At 41.3% G+C, this 18,032-nt stretch overlaps 1 long non-coding RNA gene across 1 annotated transcript in view; it reads right to left on the bottom strand.

The window, feature by feature from the left end:
• LOC118148845 (uncharacterized) overlaps window positions 1-18,032 on the bottom strand; it is a 48,776-nt gene that overhangs the window by 24,288 nt on the left and 6,456 nt on the right. Inside the window, exon 2 of the long non-coding RNA XR_004735862.3 lies at window positions 15,284-15,374. This is a non-coding gene — a long non-coding RNA (uncharacterized LOC118148845). The remainder of the gene's footprint in view (window positions 1-15,283; window positions 15,375-18,032) is intronic.

Raw genomic sequence — 18,032 nt, 5'->3', positions numbered from 1 at the left:
AGAGAAGTCAGGCAAGGAAAAGAAACAAAGAGTGTTCAATTAGGAAAGGAGGAAGGCAAGTTGTCTCTATTTGCAGATGACATGATAGCATATCTAAAAGACCCCATTGTCTTAGCCCCAAAACTCCTGAAACTGATAAGCAACTTCAGCAAAGTCTCAGGATACGAAATCAATGTGCAAAAATCACAAGCATTCCTCTACACCAATAACAGACTTAGAGCCAAATCAAGAATGAACTGCCATTCACAATTGCTACAAAGAGAATAAAATACCTAGGAATACAACTAACGAGGAATGTAAAGGACCTCTTCAAGGATAACTACAAACCACTGCTCAATGAAATAACAGAAGACACAAAGAGATGGAGAAACATTCCATGTTCATGGCTAGGAAGAATCAATATCGTGAAAATGACCATACTGCCCAAAGTAATTTACAGATTCAACACTATCCCCATCAAGCTACCAATGGCCTTCTTCACAGAACTGGAAAAAACCACCTTAAACTTCATATGGAACCAAAAGAGAGCCCGCATAGCCAAGTCAATTCTAAGCAAAAAGAACACAGCAGGAGGCATCACACTACCGGACTTCAAACTATACTACAAGGCTACAGTAATCAAAACAGCATGGTACTGATACCAAAACAGAGATATACATGAATGGAACAGAAAAGAGGCATCAGAGGCAACACAACATATCTACAACTGTCTGATCTTTGACAAACCTGACAAAAACAAGCAATGGGGAAAGGATTCCCTGTTTAATAAATGGTGTTGGGAAAACTGGCTAGCCATGTGCAGAAAGCAGAAACTGGACCCCTTCCTGACACCTTACACTAAAATTAACTCCAGATCGATTAAAGACTTAAGCATAAGACCTGGCACCATAAAAACCCGAGAAGAAAATCTAGGCAAATCCATTCAGGACATAGAAATGGTTTCCTTCATGACCAAGACTTCATGACCAAAACACCAAAAGCATTGGCAACAAAAGCCAAAATAGACAAATGGGACCTAATCAAACTCCACAGCTTCTGCACAGCAAAAGAAACAGTCATTAGAGTGAATCGGCAACCAACAGAATGGGAAAAAATTTTTGCAGTTTAGCCATCTGACAAAGGGCTGATATCCAGAATTTACAAAGAACTCAAACAGATTTACAAGAAAAAAACAAGCCCACTCAAAAATGGGCAAAGGATATGAACAGACACTTTACAAAAGAACACATACATGAGGTTAACAAACATATGAAAAAATGCTCATCATCACTGGTCATTAGAGAAATGCAAATCAAAACTACATTGAGATACCATCTCATGCCAGTTAGAATGGCAATCATTAAAAAATCTGAAGACAACAGATGCTGGAGAGGATGTGGAGACATAGGAACACTTTTACACTGCTAGTGAGAGTATAAATTAGTTCAACCATTGTGGAAGACAGTGTGGCGATTTCTCAAGGACCTAGAGATAGAAATTCCATTTGACCCAGCAATCCCATTACTGGGTATATATCCAAAGGACTATAAATCATTCTCCTATAAGGACACATGCACACGAATGTTCACTGCAGCACTGTTTACAATAGCAAAGACCTGGAACCAACCCAAATGCCATTGATAATAGACTGGACTGGGAAAATGTGGCACATATACACCATGGAATATTATGCAGCCATCAAAAACGATGAGTTCGTGTCCTTTGTAGGGACATGGATGAACCTGGATAACATCATTCTCAGCAAACTGACATAAGAACAGAAAATGAAATACCGCATGTTCTCACTCATAGGCAGGTGACAAACAATGAGACCACATGGACACAGAGAGGGGAGCAATTGGGGGAATAGGGGAGGGACAGTGGGGGGGGGAAGTTGGGGAGGGATAGCATGGGGAGAAATGCCAGATGTGGGTGAAGGGGAGGAAGGCAGCAAATCACATTGCCACGTGTGTACCTATGCAACTATCTTGCATGTTCTGCACATGTACCCCAAAACCTAAAATGCAATAAAAATAAATAAATAACAATCTTAAAATTCCAAAACGATCTCCTTTTACTCCATGTCTCACATGCAGGTCACTCTAATGCAATAATTGAGTTCCCATGGTCTTGGGAAGCTCTGCCCCTGTGGCTCTGCAGAGTACAGCCTCCCTACTGGCTGCTTTCACAGGCTGGTGTTGAGTGTCTGCAGCTTTCCCAGGTACAAGGTGCAAGCTGTCAGTGGATCTACCATTCTGGGTTCTGGAGGAAGGTGGCCCTCTTCTCACAGCTCCACTAAGTGGTTCCCCAGTAGGGATTCTGTTTTGAGGCTCCAATCCCACATTTCCCTTGTGCACTGCCCTAGTGGAGGTTCTCCATAAGAGCCCCCACCCCTGCAGCAAATATGCCTGAGGATCCACTTGTTTCCATACATCTTCTGAAATCCAGGCAGAGCTTCCCAAACCCCAATTCTTGACTTCTGTGCACTCTCAGGCTCAATACCATGTCAAAGTTGCCAAGGCTTGGGAGCTTGCACCATCTGAAGCCACAGGCCAAGCTCCACATTAGCCCCTTTCAGCCACAGCTGGAGCTGCTGGGATGCAGGCCACCAAGTCCTTTGGTGGCACACAGCACAGGGACCCTGGGGCTGGCCCACAAAACTACTTTTTCTTCTTTGGCCTCTGGGCCTGTGATGGGAGGGGTTGCTATGAAGACCTCTGACATGTCCTGGAGACATTTTCTCCATTTTCTTGGGGATTAACATTGAGCTCCTCATTCTTATGCAAATTTCTGAAGCTGGCTTAAATTTCACCTCAGAAAATAATATTTTATATTGTCAGGGGGCAAATTTTCTGAACTTTTATGCTGTTTCCCTTTTAAAACTGAATACCTTTAACAGCACCCAAATCACATCTTGAATGCTTTGCTGCTTAGAAATTTCTTCCACCAGATACCCTAAATCATCTCTCTCAAGTTCAAAGTTCCACGAATCTCTAGGGTAGGGGCAAAGTGCCACCAGTCTCTTTGCTAAAACATAGCAAGAGTCACCTTTGCTCCAGTTCCCAACAAGTTCCTCATCTTCATCTGAGACCACCTCAGTCTGGACCTTATTGTTCATATGTATACCAGCATTTTTGTCAAAACCATTCACCAAGACTCTAGGAAGTACCAAAGCTCCCCACATTTCTCTGTCTTCTCCTGAGCCTCCAAACTGTTCCAACCTCTGCCTGTTACCCGGTTCCAAAGTCACTTCTACATTTTGGGGTTTCTTTTCAGCAATGCTGCGCTCTACTGGTGCCAATTTACTGTATTAGTCCATTTTCATGCTGCTGATAAAGACATACCCAAGTATGGGAAGAAAAAGAGGTTTAGTTGGACTTAGAGTTCCACATGGCTGGAGAGGCCTCAGAATCATGGCAAGAGGTGAAAGACACTTCTCACATGGTGGTGGAAAGAGAAAATGAGGAAGAAGCAAGAGTGGAAACCCCTGATAAACCCATCACATCTCGTGAGACTTATTCACTACCACAAGAACGGTATGAGGGAATGCCCCCACCCCCATGATTCAAAGTATCTCCTACCATGTCCCTCCCAAAACACATGAGAATTATGGGCGTATAATTCAAGATGAGATTTGGGATTTGGGTGGGGACACAGAGCCATACCATATCAGTCACATCCCTCTATAAGTTTGGATGAGACTATGTCAAGCACAAAGCTAATCAGTGAATGATATTTCCCTGGACACAGAGTTCAGGATAGTTCTTTCAAAGTGAAAGAACTGTCAGTGGATCCACCATTTTGAGGTCTGGAATGATAGTGAAGCTCAGAATTCTTGTTAGCTTATGCAAACTAACACCCAACCTCATCAGTATACATGAGAAACCACATAGCCCTGGTTCACTGGCAGCAATTTGCTAACATCAGGAAAGCCAATCTAGCACAAAGCAGACCTGAGAGAATCACAGATGAATGAAGATGGAGGAATAAATTGGGCCCTGGCTCTCCAGTTTTCAGTTAAATACTTCACACTCCCATATCGCCACCTCTTAGCATTCTCTGTGCCCTTCATTCTGCTTAATTTTTTCCATATTGCTTATCACCTGAAATATTGTATATGTATTTATTGAGATAAACATATTAATTTGTTTATTGTCTGTCTTCACACACTAGAAGGTAGTAAGCTCCTCGTGGATACAGACTGTTTTCTTTACTGTTCTATCCTCAGCATCCAGAACAGTGTCTGAAACATAAAATGTACTCAGTAAGAATTTGCCAAATAGATGAATGAGTCAGTGGATGAATTAACAGATAAATTATTTAGGTCAAGTTAGGTTGAGTTTTCCATTTATTACCAGTAAAAGAATCCTGATACACACTGTTCGATACACACACTTATTCACACTTCCTGAATTACATACAATACACTTATTTACACTTATGGTATTGAACAGTATGTATCAGAATTTTCTTAGTGGTGATAAATGAAAAACTCAGCCTAAACAGACCTAAATAATTTACAGTTGGAAGAGTTGAGTGAAGACACAAGAGCTGTCTTCAAATATTCAAAGGCCACACTGTAAAATATAAAATAAAATAAGAAGCATTAGATTCATTTAATTTATTCATTCATTCTGTGTGGTTCCAGAAATGGAAGTTTTATTTAGGCTCAATATAAAGAACGGTTTTCTTTTTTTTTTTCTCTTTTATTTAAATTTATTTATTATACTTTAAGTTCTGGGGTACATGTGCAGATTGTGCAGGTTTGTTACATAAGTATACCCGTGCCATGGTGGTGGTTTGCTGCATCCATCGCCCCGTCATCTACATTAAGTATTTCTCCTGATGCTATCCCTCCCCAATCCCCTCACCCCCTGCTATTTCTCCCCTAACCCCCTACCCCCCAGGCTCCAGTGTGTGTTGTTCCTCTCCCTGTATCTCTGTGTTGTCATTGTTCAACACCCACTTATGAGTGAAAACATGCGGTGTTTGGTTTTCTGTTCTTGTGTCAGTTTGCTGAGAATGATGGTTTCCAGTTTTATCCACATCCCTGCAAAGGACATGAACTCATCCTTTTTTATGGCTGCATAGTATTCCATTGTGTATATGTGCCATATTTTCTTTATCCAGTCTATCATTGATGGGCATTTGGGTTGGTTCCAAGTCTTTGCTATTGTGAACAGTGCCACAATAAACATACGTGTGCATGTGTCTTTATAACAGAATGATTTATAATCCTTTAGGCATATACCCAGTAATGGGATTGCTGGGTCAAATGGAATTTCTGGTTCTAGATCCTTGAAGAATCTCCACACTGTAAAGAACAGTTTTCTAACAAGCTGTTCAAGATGGAATGTACTGACACAATAGGTGATGGGATTCCTGTCACTTGTGGTATAACAAGTTATCCCAAGCTACCAACAGAAACTATAGAAAGTAATCTTGCAACAGTGACAGGCTAGATGCTAGATCATTTTCAATGTTGATAATGTATCATTCTAGACTTCTTTCCTGGGCCTCGAGGACACATATGCATCTTAAAATGTGTACAGGTGAGGATGCCTCTTCTTTATATATCTATCACTTGCAAAGGTTTTCTGTCTAGTCTTAGCTATGACACTTAGAGTTCTTTGACTTTGGGAAGGTCAGCTTGCCTCAGGGAACCTCAGTTTACCTGTGTGCAAAAGAAGGGGATAGGAGGAGATAAATGAAATATTTCAAGATTATATTTGTGAGCACTCTTTAAAAGCTTGATGTTGTACTAAAAGCCTTACAGTAGCCTTGGCTTAACATGATTTTAATAATTACAGAAACCTTTACACTGTAAGGGACACACTACTATTAACCTCTTTCTAAAAATCAAGAAACAAACATTCAAAAAGGCTAAGTAACTTTTCCCAAGTCACAAGACAAAGAAATTCTGAAACACAGAATTTGAAATATTCATCAGCACCCCAACTTGTCGAGTTAGAGCTTATAAATCAATCAAGGTCGAGAAACTTCTCACTCTGTAATACCTAGGTGGGCTCTTCCATCTCTGAAGGTCTGGGACTATAATCTTCTCCCTCAGGCTGCATGCTAAGGATTCAAAACTAAAATCAACATAGGGCAGCAAGAAAAGCAGGCTCATCCTGTAGTGCTGGTTCCTCTGGGCTAAATATCTCCGCATACCTGGATACCAAAACAACTCCCTAAAGGTATGTGTTTCTCAAACATAACCTACCTCTGTCCCTTCAAGATTCCTTGATCATAAGGTAGCAGTAGACACTCTGAGTCAGAACTTTCCAATTAGGGAATTAGGACCAATGTGGGTAAAAAGGATGACATTATTAGTGTCCCCATTTTACAGATAGAAAAACTGAATTTTAATGAGGTGTCATAATTTGTGCCCACTCACTCACAACTATTAAGTTCAAGACATTTGAACTCAGCAGTATAACTGAGTCTAAAAAGTCCATCCTCTTCTCTTTCTTTCTCTCATATATCATCCTGGAAGCGGTAGAACTAATAGTTCAATTCACTTTATTCATACTTTTAGAGAAATGTAACTTCTTCTAATTTGAATTGTTGGAACAATTACTAGAGGTATCACTTATCCACCTTCTCTCTAAAGAATGGGCAGATAAATCATTGCATAGAAACACTGTAAAGTTTTCTGTTCCAATCTTTGATTAATGATCAGTTAGCTACTGCCACAGTAATGCCGTGTAATGGAACACCCCCAAACTCAGGAGCTTAAGACAATGATCACTTACTGTCATGTGTATACGGGCCAGTTGGGGGTGGTCTGACTTCAAAGTACTGCACCTGAGAGTTGCCTGACATGGGCTGGGTTCAGCCAGGTACCTCTACTTCAAGCTGCAACACTGTACTCCAAGTGTCTCTCATTTCCCTTGAACCACCTAGACACAACAAGGGAGTAGCACAGGAGGAAGACAGCAAGTCAAACTACCCAGATATCTTTTAAGTCTCTACTCATATCAAGTCTGCTAACATTCCACCAACCAAAGACTATCATACAACCAAACTCAAAGTCAAGGGGTAACAAAGTACACGCCCCCATCAAGGTGGCATGGTATACTGGTTTGCCAAGGCTGCCAGAACAAAATACCGCAGAGTGGCTGGCCTGAACAAAAGATATTTATTTGCTCACTCTTGTGGAGGCTGGAGATTGGAAGTTCAAGTTCAAGGTATCAGAAGGTTTAGTTCTCCTGAGGCCTGTCTTCCTGGATTGTAGATGGACACCTTCCTGTGTCCTCAAAGGGTTTTTTTTAATCTATGCATGTGAACACCTACTTTCTCTTTCTCTTTTCGTGAGCATACCATCATGTTGGATGAATGTCCCACCTCTGTGCCCTCTTAACTGTTAATTGTCTCTTTAAAGGCTGTCAGTCACATTGAGGGTTAGGGCTTCCACATGTTAATTTGTGGAGAACACAATTCAGTTCATAACATGGGGTTAGTACATTTTAATAATGATGCTTCACTTCATTTTTAGTTTTCTACAACTTGGAGTCTGATTAACCACAGTTTCAAATTCTGGCTTCACCACTTCATAGCTGTGCAATCGAAAAAGACTATGTGTATTGCCTTACTTGTAAAACTGCAATAATAATAGTAATTAACTCATGCATTTGTTAAAACTTAAACAATTTATAAAAAGCATGTAGCACAGGATTTTTCACAAAGTAATTGCTCAAGAAATGGTGCTTGTGTTGTGGCTCTTTGTAGTTAAGAATCTTTCACTTTATTCAGGGAGGCTGCACGTGCTGTGGCCTTAGCCCCATGCCTTCTTTCTCAGGACCTGGATTCTCTCCTACAGCAAATTCTATTCCCCCAAATCCATCTTCCTTCAATCTGTTTCTGCAATATGGTGACGCTTTAAAAAACATCCACTTAACATTTCTCTGCCAATAAATTAGATACCAGAAAGAAAGAAGATGGTACACACTTGTCTTTCTAGATAGTTTGCAGATGGCTTGTTTGAAGCCATGTCATAGCTGCTGAGGCCTCAGCTAAGTGCTGGACTCTTAACAGCTATGTGAGATGCCTGTGATCTCAGAGGAGGACGGTATGTGCATTAAGTAGGATCCTTCGGGAGATTCTCTTGAGAGTTCTTTTGGGAATTAAGGATATATGATGCAAAAAACTTTAATAACTTTACAGTCACTTCTCAGGATCAGGTTTGTTATTTTACAAGCTATAAACCACTGAAAATCAATGAAACGTCTACTTCTAAAGTCCTCTGAATGCCTTCTCAAAAGAAATGATTATCTATCTACCCTCCCAGGATAGATTTCTTCCAAAATTAATTATTGTGTCCAGTGGTCTTTAAATTCTCAGATCACACCCCAAATATTCATAGCAAGCAGTTGGGCTGGGAAGCACAGATAAGAGTGCCAACATGTACTTCTTCTCTATTCTGTATAGACCAACTTGTTTAATTATCACAATCTGCCCAAAAAGTAGTTAATGTTTTCCGCTTTTCACCATAAATAAGATGTTAAAATTAAGTTTTGAGCAAGGCACCAAGACACAACAGGTGTACATGCCAAAGTTAGATGCCAGACAAAATGCTGGATATAAAAGGAAATGTTTGAGAACTATTTCCACTTGATTAGCTTCTATAGGCAAATCACAGATATGAAAAAAGGTTAGAATATGGAAAGAGAACATTTCCTGCAAACGGTATCTACAGAGCAATGATATTCAAAATGTAGCCTCCAGACTAGCAGCATTAGTAACTCAGCAACTTATTAGAAATGTAAATTATCAGACCCCACACCAGACCCACTGAATCAGAAACTCTGGGAGTGAAGCCCAGTAATTTGTTTTAATAAGCCTTCAGGTGATTCTGATGCAGGCCAGAGTTTGAGAATCACTGATCTAGAGAAAACTATTTTCTGACTACCTCCTTTCCCCACCCAAGAAACATTCCTAGACTGCCAAGAGTAACCATTTGAGACCACCTGGGAAGCCAGGGTCAATCTAACAAGTGGCCTCCCTCACTGCCAGCCATCTTCCGAGACTGGTTCACCCAGGTCATTGCAGGGCATTATTCCCCAAGCCTGGGGATTTCGAAAAGACAGATAAAACCAGGCTTTCTGTGAGAAGACTTCCAAGTTTTCTAAAGACATATGGACGGTGAAAAGTCAGAACCCTAACCCAACCTCCCTTCATTTCTGTGCCCTGATAGAGCTTGCCACACTGACTTTTTCCTATCCCTGGAAGAACAAAAAAGAGTCAGGGGTTTCTGGGAAGTTCCTCAAAGTCCCTGCAGGGAACAGAGAGAATTGGCAGACTGGTCTCCCTTACTCACTCAAGCATGCAGACTCAAGTTCAGTGATGAGGAAGGTCTTTGTATAAATCACCAGATAGTTGAATATGTGTCTCCCGGAGTTGTGATAGTCAGTGGACTGAAATATAACCCTTGTCCTCTAAATAATGGAGGGCGGCCAGGTGCGGTGGCTCACGCCTGTAATCCCAGCACTTTGGGAGGCCGAGGCTGGTGGATCACGAGGTCAAGAGATCAAGTCCATCCTGGCCAACATGGTGAAACCCCATCTCTACTAAAAAGTACAAAAAATTAGCCAAGCATGGTGGTGCATGTCTGTAGTCCCAGCCACTCGGGAGGCTGAGGCAGGAGAATTGCTTGAAACCAGAAAACGGAAGTTGCAGTGAGCCAGGATCGTGCCACTGCACTCCAGTCTGGCAATAGAGCGAGACTCTGTCTCAAAAAAAGAAAAAATAATGGCGGGCAGGAAACACAACATAGTAAGTCGATTTAGTGCCTTCTAAAGTTCAGTGCAGTGGTAAAGGTGTGCATTTGCAGGTTTTGTCAGTGCGAAAGACATTAATTTTTCACACACACAACAACAGTGTAAAAAAGGCAGCACAGACTCCTCTTAGGCACTACACTAGTTTCAGTGCTGTGTAACAAAGTATTACAAACTTAGTGCTATAAAATGTCATTCATTTACTAGCTTAAAGTTCTTCAGGTCAATCAAGGTACAGCATAACTCAGTTTTCTATTCAGGGCCTCAAGGAGCTAAAATCAAGGTGTCAGCTGAGCTGCAATCCTTTCCAGAGACTCCAGGGAAGAATCTGCTCCCAAGCTCATTCCAGTTGTTGGCCAAATTCAGTTCCTTGCTGCTCTAGAATGAAGGCCCTTGTTTCCTCGCTAGCTATCAGCTGGGTCTGTGCTCAGCTCCTAAATGCCACCCACACTACTTACCACATGGCCTCAACCATCTTAAAAGCCAGCAACATAAAATCCTTCTCACACTTCAAATATATTACTTCCTCTGTCTCTGACGTCTAGGCCCAGATTTAAAGGGCTTGTGTGATTAGATGCAGCCAACCTGAATAATCTCCCTTTTGTTTAACTCAAAGTCAAGTCATTGTTAAAGTAATCTATACTTAAACTTCATATGGAACCAAGAGAGCCTGCATAGCCAAGTCAATTCTAAGCAAAAAGAACACAGCAGGAGGCATCACACTACCGGACTTCGAATTATACTACAAGGCTACAGTAATCAAAACAGCATGATACTGGTACCAAAACAGAGATATAGACCAATGGAACCGAACAGAGCCATCAGAGGCAACACAACATATCTACTACCATACAATCTTTGATAAACCTGATGAAAACAAGCAATGGGGAAAGGATTCCCTGTTCAATAAATGGTGTTGGGAAAACTGGCTAGCCATGTGCAGAAAGCAGAAACTGGACCCCTTCCTGACACCTTACACTAAAATTAACTCCAGATTGATTAAAGACAAACATAAGTCCTGGCACCATAAAAACCCTAGAAGGAAATCTAGGCAAAACCATTCAGGACATAGGAGTAGGCAAGGACTTCATGACTAAAACACCAAAAGCATTGGCAACAAAAGCCAAAATAGACAAATGGGACCTAATCAAACTCCACAGCTTCTGCACAGCAAAAGAAACAGTCATTAGAGTGAATTGGTAACCAACAGAATGGGAAAAAATTTTTGCAGTTTACCCATCTGACAAAGGGCTGATATCCAGAATTTACAAAGAACTCAAACAGATTTACAGGAAAAAAACAAACAAGCCCACTCAAAAATGGGCAAAGGATATGAACAGACACTTTACAAAAGAAGATGTACATGAGGCCAACAAACATATGAAAAAATGCTCATCATCACTGGTCATTAGAGAAATGCAAATCAAAACTACATTGAGATACCATCTCATGCCAGTTAGAATGGCAATCATTAAAAAATCTGGAGACAACAGATGCTGGAGAGGATGTGGAGAAATAGGAACACTTTTACACTGCTAGTGGGAGTGTAAATTATTTCAACCATTGTGGAAGACAGTGTGGCTATTCCTCAAGGACCTAGAAATAGAAATTCCATTTGACCCAGCAATTCCATTACTGGGTATATATCCAAAGGATTATAAATCGTTCTACTGTAAGGACACATGCACACGAATATTCATTGCAGCACTGTTTACATTAGCAAAGACCTGGAATCAACCCAAATGCCCATCGATGATAGACTGGACTGCGAAAATGTGGCACATATACAGCATGGAATATTATGCAGCAATCAAAAACAATGAGTTTGTGTCCTTTGTAGGGACATGAATGAAACTGGAGACCATCATTCTCAGCAAACTGACACAAGAACAAAAAATGAAATACCACATGTTCTCACTCATAGGCGGGTGATGAACAATGAGAACACATGAACACAGGGAGGGGAGCACTACACACTGGGGTCTATTGGGGGGAATAGGGGAGGTACAGCCGGTGGGGGAGCTGGGGAGGGATAGCATGGGGAGAAATGCCAGATGTGGGTGAAGGGGAGGAAGGCAGCAAATCACACTGCCATGTGTGTACCTATGCAACTATCTTGCATGTTCTGCACATGTACCCCAAAACCTAAAATGAAAAAAAAATTAAAAGCACAAAATCAACTAATTAATTAACATTAGTTGCATGTACAGTTCTTTTTTGCCATGTAATGTAACAATTACAGAAGTCATAGCTCATCATAGTCTCAGATTCCACTCACATTCAAGGGGAGGGAATTATACAAAGGTAAAAGTTATTTATGGTCATTTTAGAATTCTGTCTACCACAAACCATTTTTTAAAACTAGAGAGGTGAGTGGGCTCCAGTAGGTAAGAGATAAAAGTGAATAACAGCTAGGGATCCTCTTTGGAGGTCAAGGATTTTGCAAAAAATAAAAAAGAAGAGGGGTATCTAGGCAAAAGGAATTCCCGAATAGCTCATGAAAATGTCCTTTGAGACAAATATACAGGGGGGCTCTAAACTCTGCCAGGCCTCAAAAGCAAGGCACCATAAAAGGATAACACCAGTTGTCAGATGCATAAGAACTTTCTTGTATCCCTTTTTCTCTTCCACTCTCTATAAATTTTCACTCTGGCAAAAGCAAAACCTGTGTTAGCAAACCAGGGAAAGAGTTAAATGCTGGGACAAGAAAGAAGAGCAAAGTCATCACACTCTCTTTCCTGAAAGCAGGTGGCTGTGAAATGCAGGTCTTACCCAGGTTGGGGAAGTCTTATATTTGAATGAAGATTGAAGTCATGATTAATGTCTGGGCTGAACTTGTTCCAGAATTACAACTGTGTTTTATTGTTTATTTTGTATTCTTTTGTTTAAAGTTAGACACAGGTTTTCTGAAAATGAACCGAAAAGTCGTGGAGATGCCTGAGCTTGTGTATAGTAGCATAGAAAAGCCCTTCTCCAATGAAATAAGTTCAAAAGAACAATAAGACAAGGAGGACAAGGAGGCAGATAAACTGCTGCATCTTGATTATACCCCAAGCATTATGGTTATTCAAAGTACTAGTTACATACATATGAGACAACTGAGATCATTAAAAAGTGAATTAGCTTGCCCAAGATACACAACTAGTAAGCTAACGAGTAACTGAGCTGGGATTGGAAATCAAGTCTCCCTAACTCTAAAATGTATTCCTTTACTATCATGCCAAGTAGGAATCTTGATGGCAGGCACATTATGAATATGGAGGACAGAAAGCTATAGAGGAGCTGCATAGAGATAAATGCCCACTCTCACCATGAGAAGGTTTTTATCACCTCTGTTGTCTGCACCTGGCTTCTGTTCAGGCTGCAGAATCCAACATGACTCTTCATTGTAGTACCTCAGTACCTTTAAGAAGCCTTAACTATTCTTCCTAGATGAAACTCCAAATATTCAGACTTTCTTTCTAGTAACAGGAGTTTAGGACTCTCTTCTGAGAATAATCTAGTACCTTCTGGATAATCAGTCAGTGTGATCTACCCATGACCAGAGGATATAGTTCACTTGAGATCATTCTTTCTCAGTTTTAGTGGGAAGAAAAATATGTAGCAATCTCCAATTTTTATCTTCCAACCAGAATAACAGTAGAAGTTTTCTGGGATGACCATACCCCAGTGTAGTGTAAGAGGAAGGATCTCTCTCACTGGAAGAGAAAGTCACTCTCTGTGGTTTGTGTCTTCTCTTTCAGTCCAAGCAGCAGATTGCTACAAAGAAGGAAAGAATGACAGAGAAGAAAAATCACGTGTGCCAGTTCTTGCCAGCAGGAACTGAGGAGCTGGGACATACATAGGACACCAGGCAGCTAAATGAGGCTTAACAAGGAAACTGAGAAATGAGGTCACAGAGCACAGTAGAGTAGAAAGAACAGGGACAGGGAGCTAGAGAGCCTGTGATGTGTGCAACTGTAGGACTCTGGACATGCTTATCTAGCCAGTGTGAATTTCTTTCCCTCATCTGATAAATAGCCATGCAGCTCTGTAAACTTGCTCTGGAGGATGAAATGAAATAACATTTATACACTTGGTACTTAGTGGACTTGACTCTTGGTTCTTACCACAACCTATATCTTCTGGTCATTGCCCCAGGAAATTGAAATTTTTAGAGACATCTTCGAGATTTATAAAATCATATAGTTTGAATCAATTGCAATATTTGTAATCAATGTGTACATCCACACAGCCTAGGTTCTTCCACTCATCAATTCCTTACTTCTACCTGGAAGACTCCATCACAAACTCTATGCGCCCAATTTGTCATGAGGCTGGTTGTCAGACCACCCTCAGGGGGAAGATGGACCTGACCACTCTCCCCCTCTTCAGAATCAGTGATGGAGTTAATATAGAAACATAAAGCAGGAATAATTGTGTTCTAACCTTGAACACAAACTCTGAGTGCTCTGCTAATATATTTCCAAAGCACAAAAGAAGGGAAAAGAGAACTGTAGCAGAAGACACAAGATACAAACTGGCAGCCAACCTTGAGTGGCTGACTTTGCAAACTACCCAAGCTGATAAAGCTGCAGCCACATAGGAATCCTCTTATCCAATTGTCAGCCAAGATGAGAATGTGCCACTGGGCCTTGAAAATTGTAGCTGTGAAAGAACTTGAAGTGCCCTTTAAATTTCATGAGAAATTCCTTCACTTGTCCTTCCTAGTTATCACACTTTGCTTGGTGTTAAGAATGCCTAGATAACCTGTCAACATCCCCATCCACAAATAACAAGAAAAACAGATATTATATTAATCAAGATAATTAATGCCATCTTCCCAACATACCCAACATTTCAGTGGCTTAACACATTACAAGTTTTTTTCTTGCTTATGTCATATCCAAATGTGGATTGGGTGGCCTTCCTTCATCCTGTAGTTATGCAATCTGAGGCATAAGACTTTCAAGATCAAAAAGAGGTGGCTGGAGGATCACATGGGATGATTTCAAAAGTCGAGCTCAGAATTGGTACACATCACTCCTGTCAATACCTCATTGGCCAGAACTCATCATATGGCACCAACCTAATGGCAAAGGAGTCTGGGAGATATAGAGGAACACACAACACACTGTTGCTGAGTCTTAACAGTTTCTGCCATAGAGAAACAAATTTGTAAATGGCAATGCAATGAGTTAAGTGCACAATATGACATAGGTTCCTAACGACACAATGAAGGGAGTAGTAAATTCTGCTTAGGCAGGTCTAAAAAGGTTTCATGAGAAAGATGACACATGATATGAGCCCTAGAAACAGAACAGGAGCAAGATAATTGTGGGAAAGAAGAGGGGCATTTTCAGGCAGAGGCATGGATGCATGAAATAGTGTGGCAAGTTTAGGAACTGTCAAAAATGTGGATGCCTGAGAAACAGTGTGGATGACAATTCATGGAGTGGAGACTGGAGCTGTGAGTGAGACCTAATCCTGAGGTTAGAAGGAAAACTTCAGGGATACAGTAAAGGCATGCTGGAACCTAGGGTTCTTACCAGGCATCAGGAGGAAGTCTGGACTCCAGGTATGATCAGATATGTGAATCAAGTCCTTGTAGACCTTCAGTCAATAAGCAAGGGAAGCCTTCTTCACAGGGTTAGCAAAAATTCCAAACAGAAGTATGGTTATAATTAAACATCAGTCATGCTGCACTTTGGCCCACTTCCTTATTGCCAAAAGTCACAGAGCACTAGATACTGACAGTTTGCATCCTCACTGTTCCTTAGGCAAGATCTCTAACAGAATTATAAGGCTTTTGTGTAAGCATTACTTAAGATGTTTTTGAAATCCCAAATTCCAGGGGAATGGCTGAAGCCAGTCAGTTGGAAGACACCCACAGAGGAATCAAATCAGGAAAAAATACAGTTTCTTCATCTTCCTGTCCCATGACTTCACCCTGCACTCTTCAACCAATCAGTATTCTTCACTATTCAGTCCACTCCAAAATCCTTAAAAAACCCTAACCTCAGGGAGAGGAATCTGAGGCTCCCTCCCCTCTCCTCATTTGGTGGCCCTATGATTAAAGTTCTTTCTCTGCTGCAACGCAGTGTCTCAGTTCATTGACTTATTGTGTGCATCGGGTAATGAACCTGTTACAGTTACACAAGGCCTCCTATGTTCCCTGCTTCTGTGACAAAAAGACAGCAATGTAACCATGATGACTGTAGGCTGCTTTAAGCAGCAATACCAGGCCTCTTTCTTGGGTTTGCAACACCATGCAGAAGGAAGATAAGTTTAAGCATCAGACAGACCTGGATTGAAATGCTTTTCTGAAGTTACTCTCTAAGCTGTTTTTTCTAGAATGATAATAGCAATGCCTACCATAGAAAAAGAGCATGCAGAAGAAGTGAAATGCTGTTGTAGAGACACAAGAATGGCAACTGATTGAGTCGACCTTCCAGACATGTGATCAGCACTTCCACTCTCTGCCACATCCGCTTTTCTCTCCCTGTTTCTAATGCAGTTTTTACTTATACAGTTGATGGGCTTAGAGAGAGACAGTGAGCAGAGAGCTCTTCCTTTTCACAGAGGTGTCTTTGGGCTGTGTCAGTTGAAATAAAGCTGTTTACTGCCTTAACCCCGTGCTCCGACACACCCACTGGGTAAAGTTCTTAGATGTTCCTGGAATCAGGCTGCCTCTTAGTCTCTCCTTGAAGCCAGCCTGACATTGGAGTCTAGAAGTCTTCTTAGATCCATTATCTCATTACATATTGACAATCACCCTCTGCAACAGACAGCATCATTCCCATTTTACAAATGAGAAAAACCACAAAGGGATTTGACAAACAAGGCCAAATGGATTACATTTCCTTTAATCCAATTGCCTCATATTCTCCCTGGTATAAAAAAAAAAAAATGACCACTCTTTATTCCTACCTTAAAAAACAGTAGGAAAAGATGGAGATACTTGGCCAGGAAATGAGATGGCTCTCAGTCTAGTTTCCCCAGTAAAGCACTAAGTAATAAACCTAACTCTAGAGAGAAAACTCAGAAGGCACAGCTAATAGTGTTGTTTTTAACATATGCTGAACCAAAATAAACTGATCACCAAGTAAATCAGCAAGGCCCTGGTGTATGTTAAAAGAATGACCCTCCTCCTTTTTGGCTACAACTATTTTACTGAGAAATCACATAACCCATACAGAAGATGTACAAACACATATATACCTACACCTTTACATGTCATATACGTTCACACACTCATATACCCCAATTAACATAAATGAGCCTATATATACATTTTTTTCTTTTTTACTTTGTTCTGACATAGGTGACCACCGTATAAAAATGGGAAAAAGGACACTTTGCATAATCTGACCCTCCCTCCATCCATCAAAATAAGTAAACAAAATTGAAAAAGTGAAATGAAGCTTAGAGGGTACAGCATTTCACGGCTGACGCCCCTGATTCAAGTAGCTTCATGAGGCATCCTTTTTCTTCTATAGGCTCCCGTAGCAGAAAGTGTCAGGGTCCACCCACGTCCTTTCAGGCTACGTTGGAGGTCACCCACAGACCTTTTCCATATGTACCACTCTTGGGTCCTGAGCGTATGCTCAGTCTGGGCTCAGGACAGGCCAGAAACACCAAGGATATAATGTCTTGGGAGCCACACTCAACACTGAGCTGTGATAGGAACTGGTTAAGTAAATTTCCAGCTTCCTCCCCCCTTACAGGGACAGAATCTGAAGTGTGCTCTAAACAGCCCTTTATAAGGTCCCCATCAGGACTGACACCTGTTGCCCATGGCAGTGACCTGCTTACCAACACACCCCTTGTTGGCCTTCCCCACCCACCCTGTCTCACTTCCCCACTCTCTTACTGTGCTGCCTAAGATGATTGCCCAAATAAATGACTTACCCAGATCCCTGTCTCAGGAAGTGCTTTTAGGGCACTAAACTACAAAAGTTTCCCAATTCCAGAGCCTCTAAACCAGGTCTCCAACCCCCGATATCAGCATGTCTCCCACTAAATTCCCTGAATCCATGTTTTCTAGATAGTTCCAAAGGAAACTGTCCCCGCTCTGTGCTGTGATAGTTTGCATTGTGTCTCCCCCACTGGTCTGTAGCAGGGATTCTGTCAGGTACCAAGTGCAGTGCTGGATCACGGCAGGTGTTCCATAAATGACTAGTGAATCATCATGTCCTCTCTCTCTGCAAAGCACATGCCCATCTCCAACACTTCTGGCTTGGCTCTGCAGCCCTGGAGTCAGTCTTACAGAGTTGCTTAGAGGCTTGCAGAGGTGTC

This window comes from Callithrix jacchus, chromosome 17 (genome assembly GCF_049354715.1).
Source record: "Callithrix jacchus isolate 240 chromosome 17, calJac240_pri, whole genome shotgun sequence".
Lineage (NCBI taxonomy): Eukaryota > Metazoa > Chordata > Mammalia > Primates > Cebidae > Callithrix > Callithrix jacchus.
The sequence above is the reverse complement of the archived record's forward strand: the minus strand, read 5'-3'. Positions and strand labels throughout refer to the sequence as shown.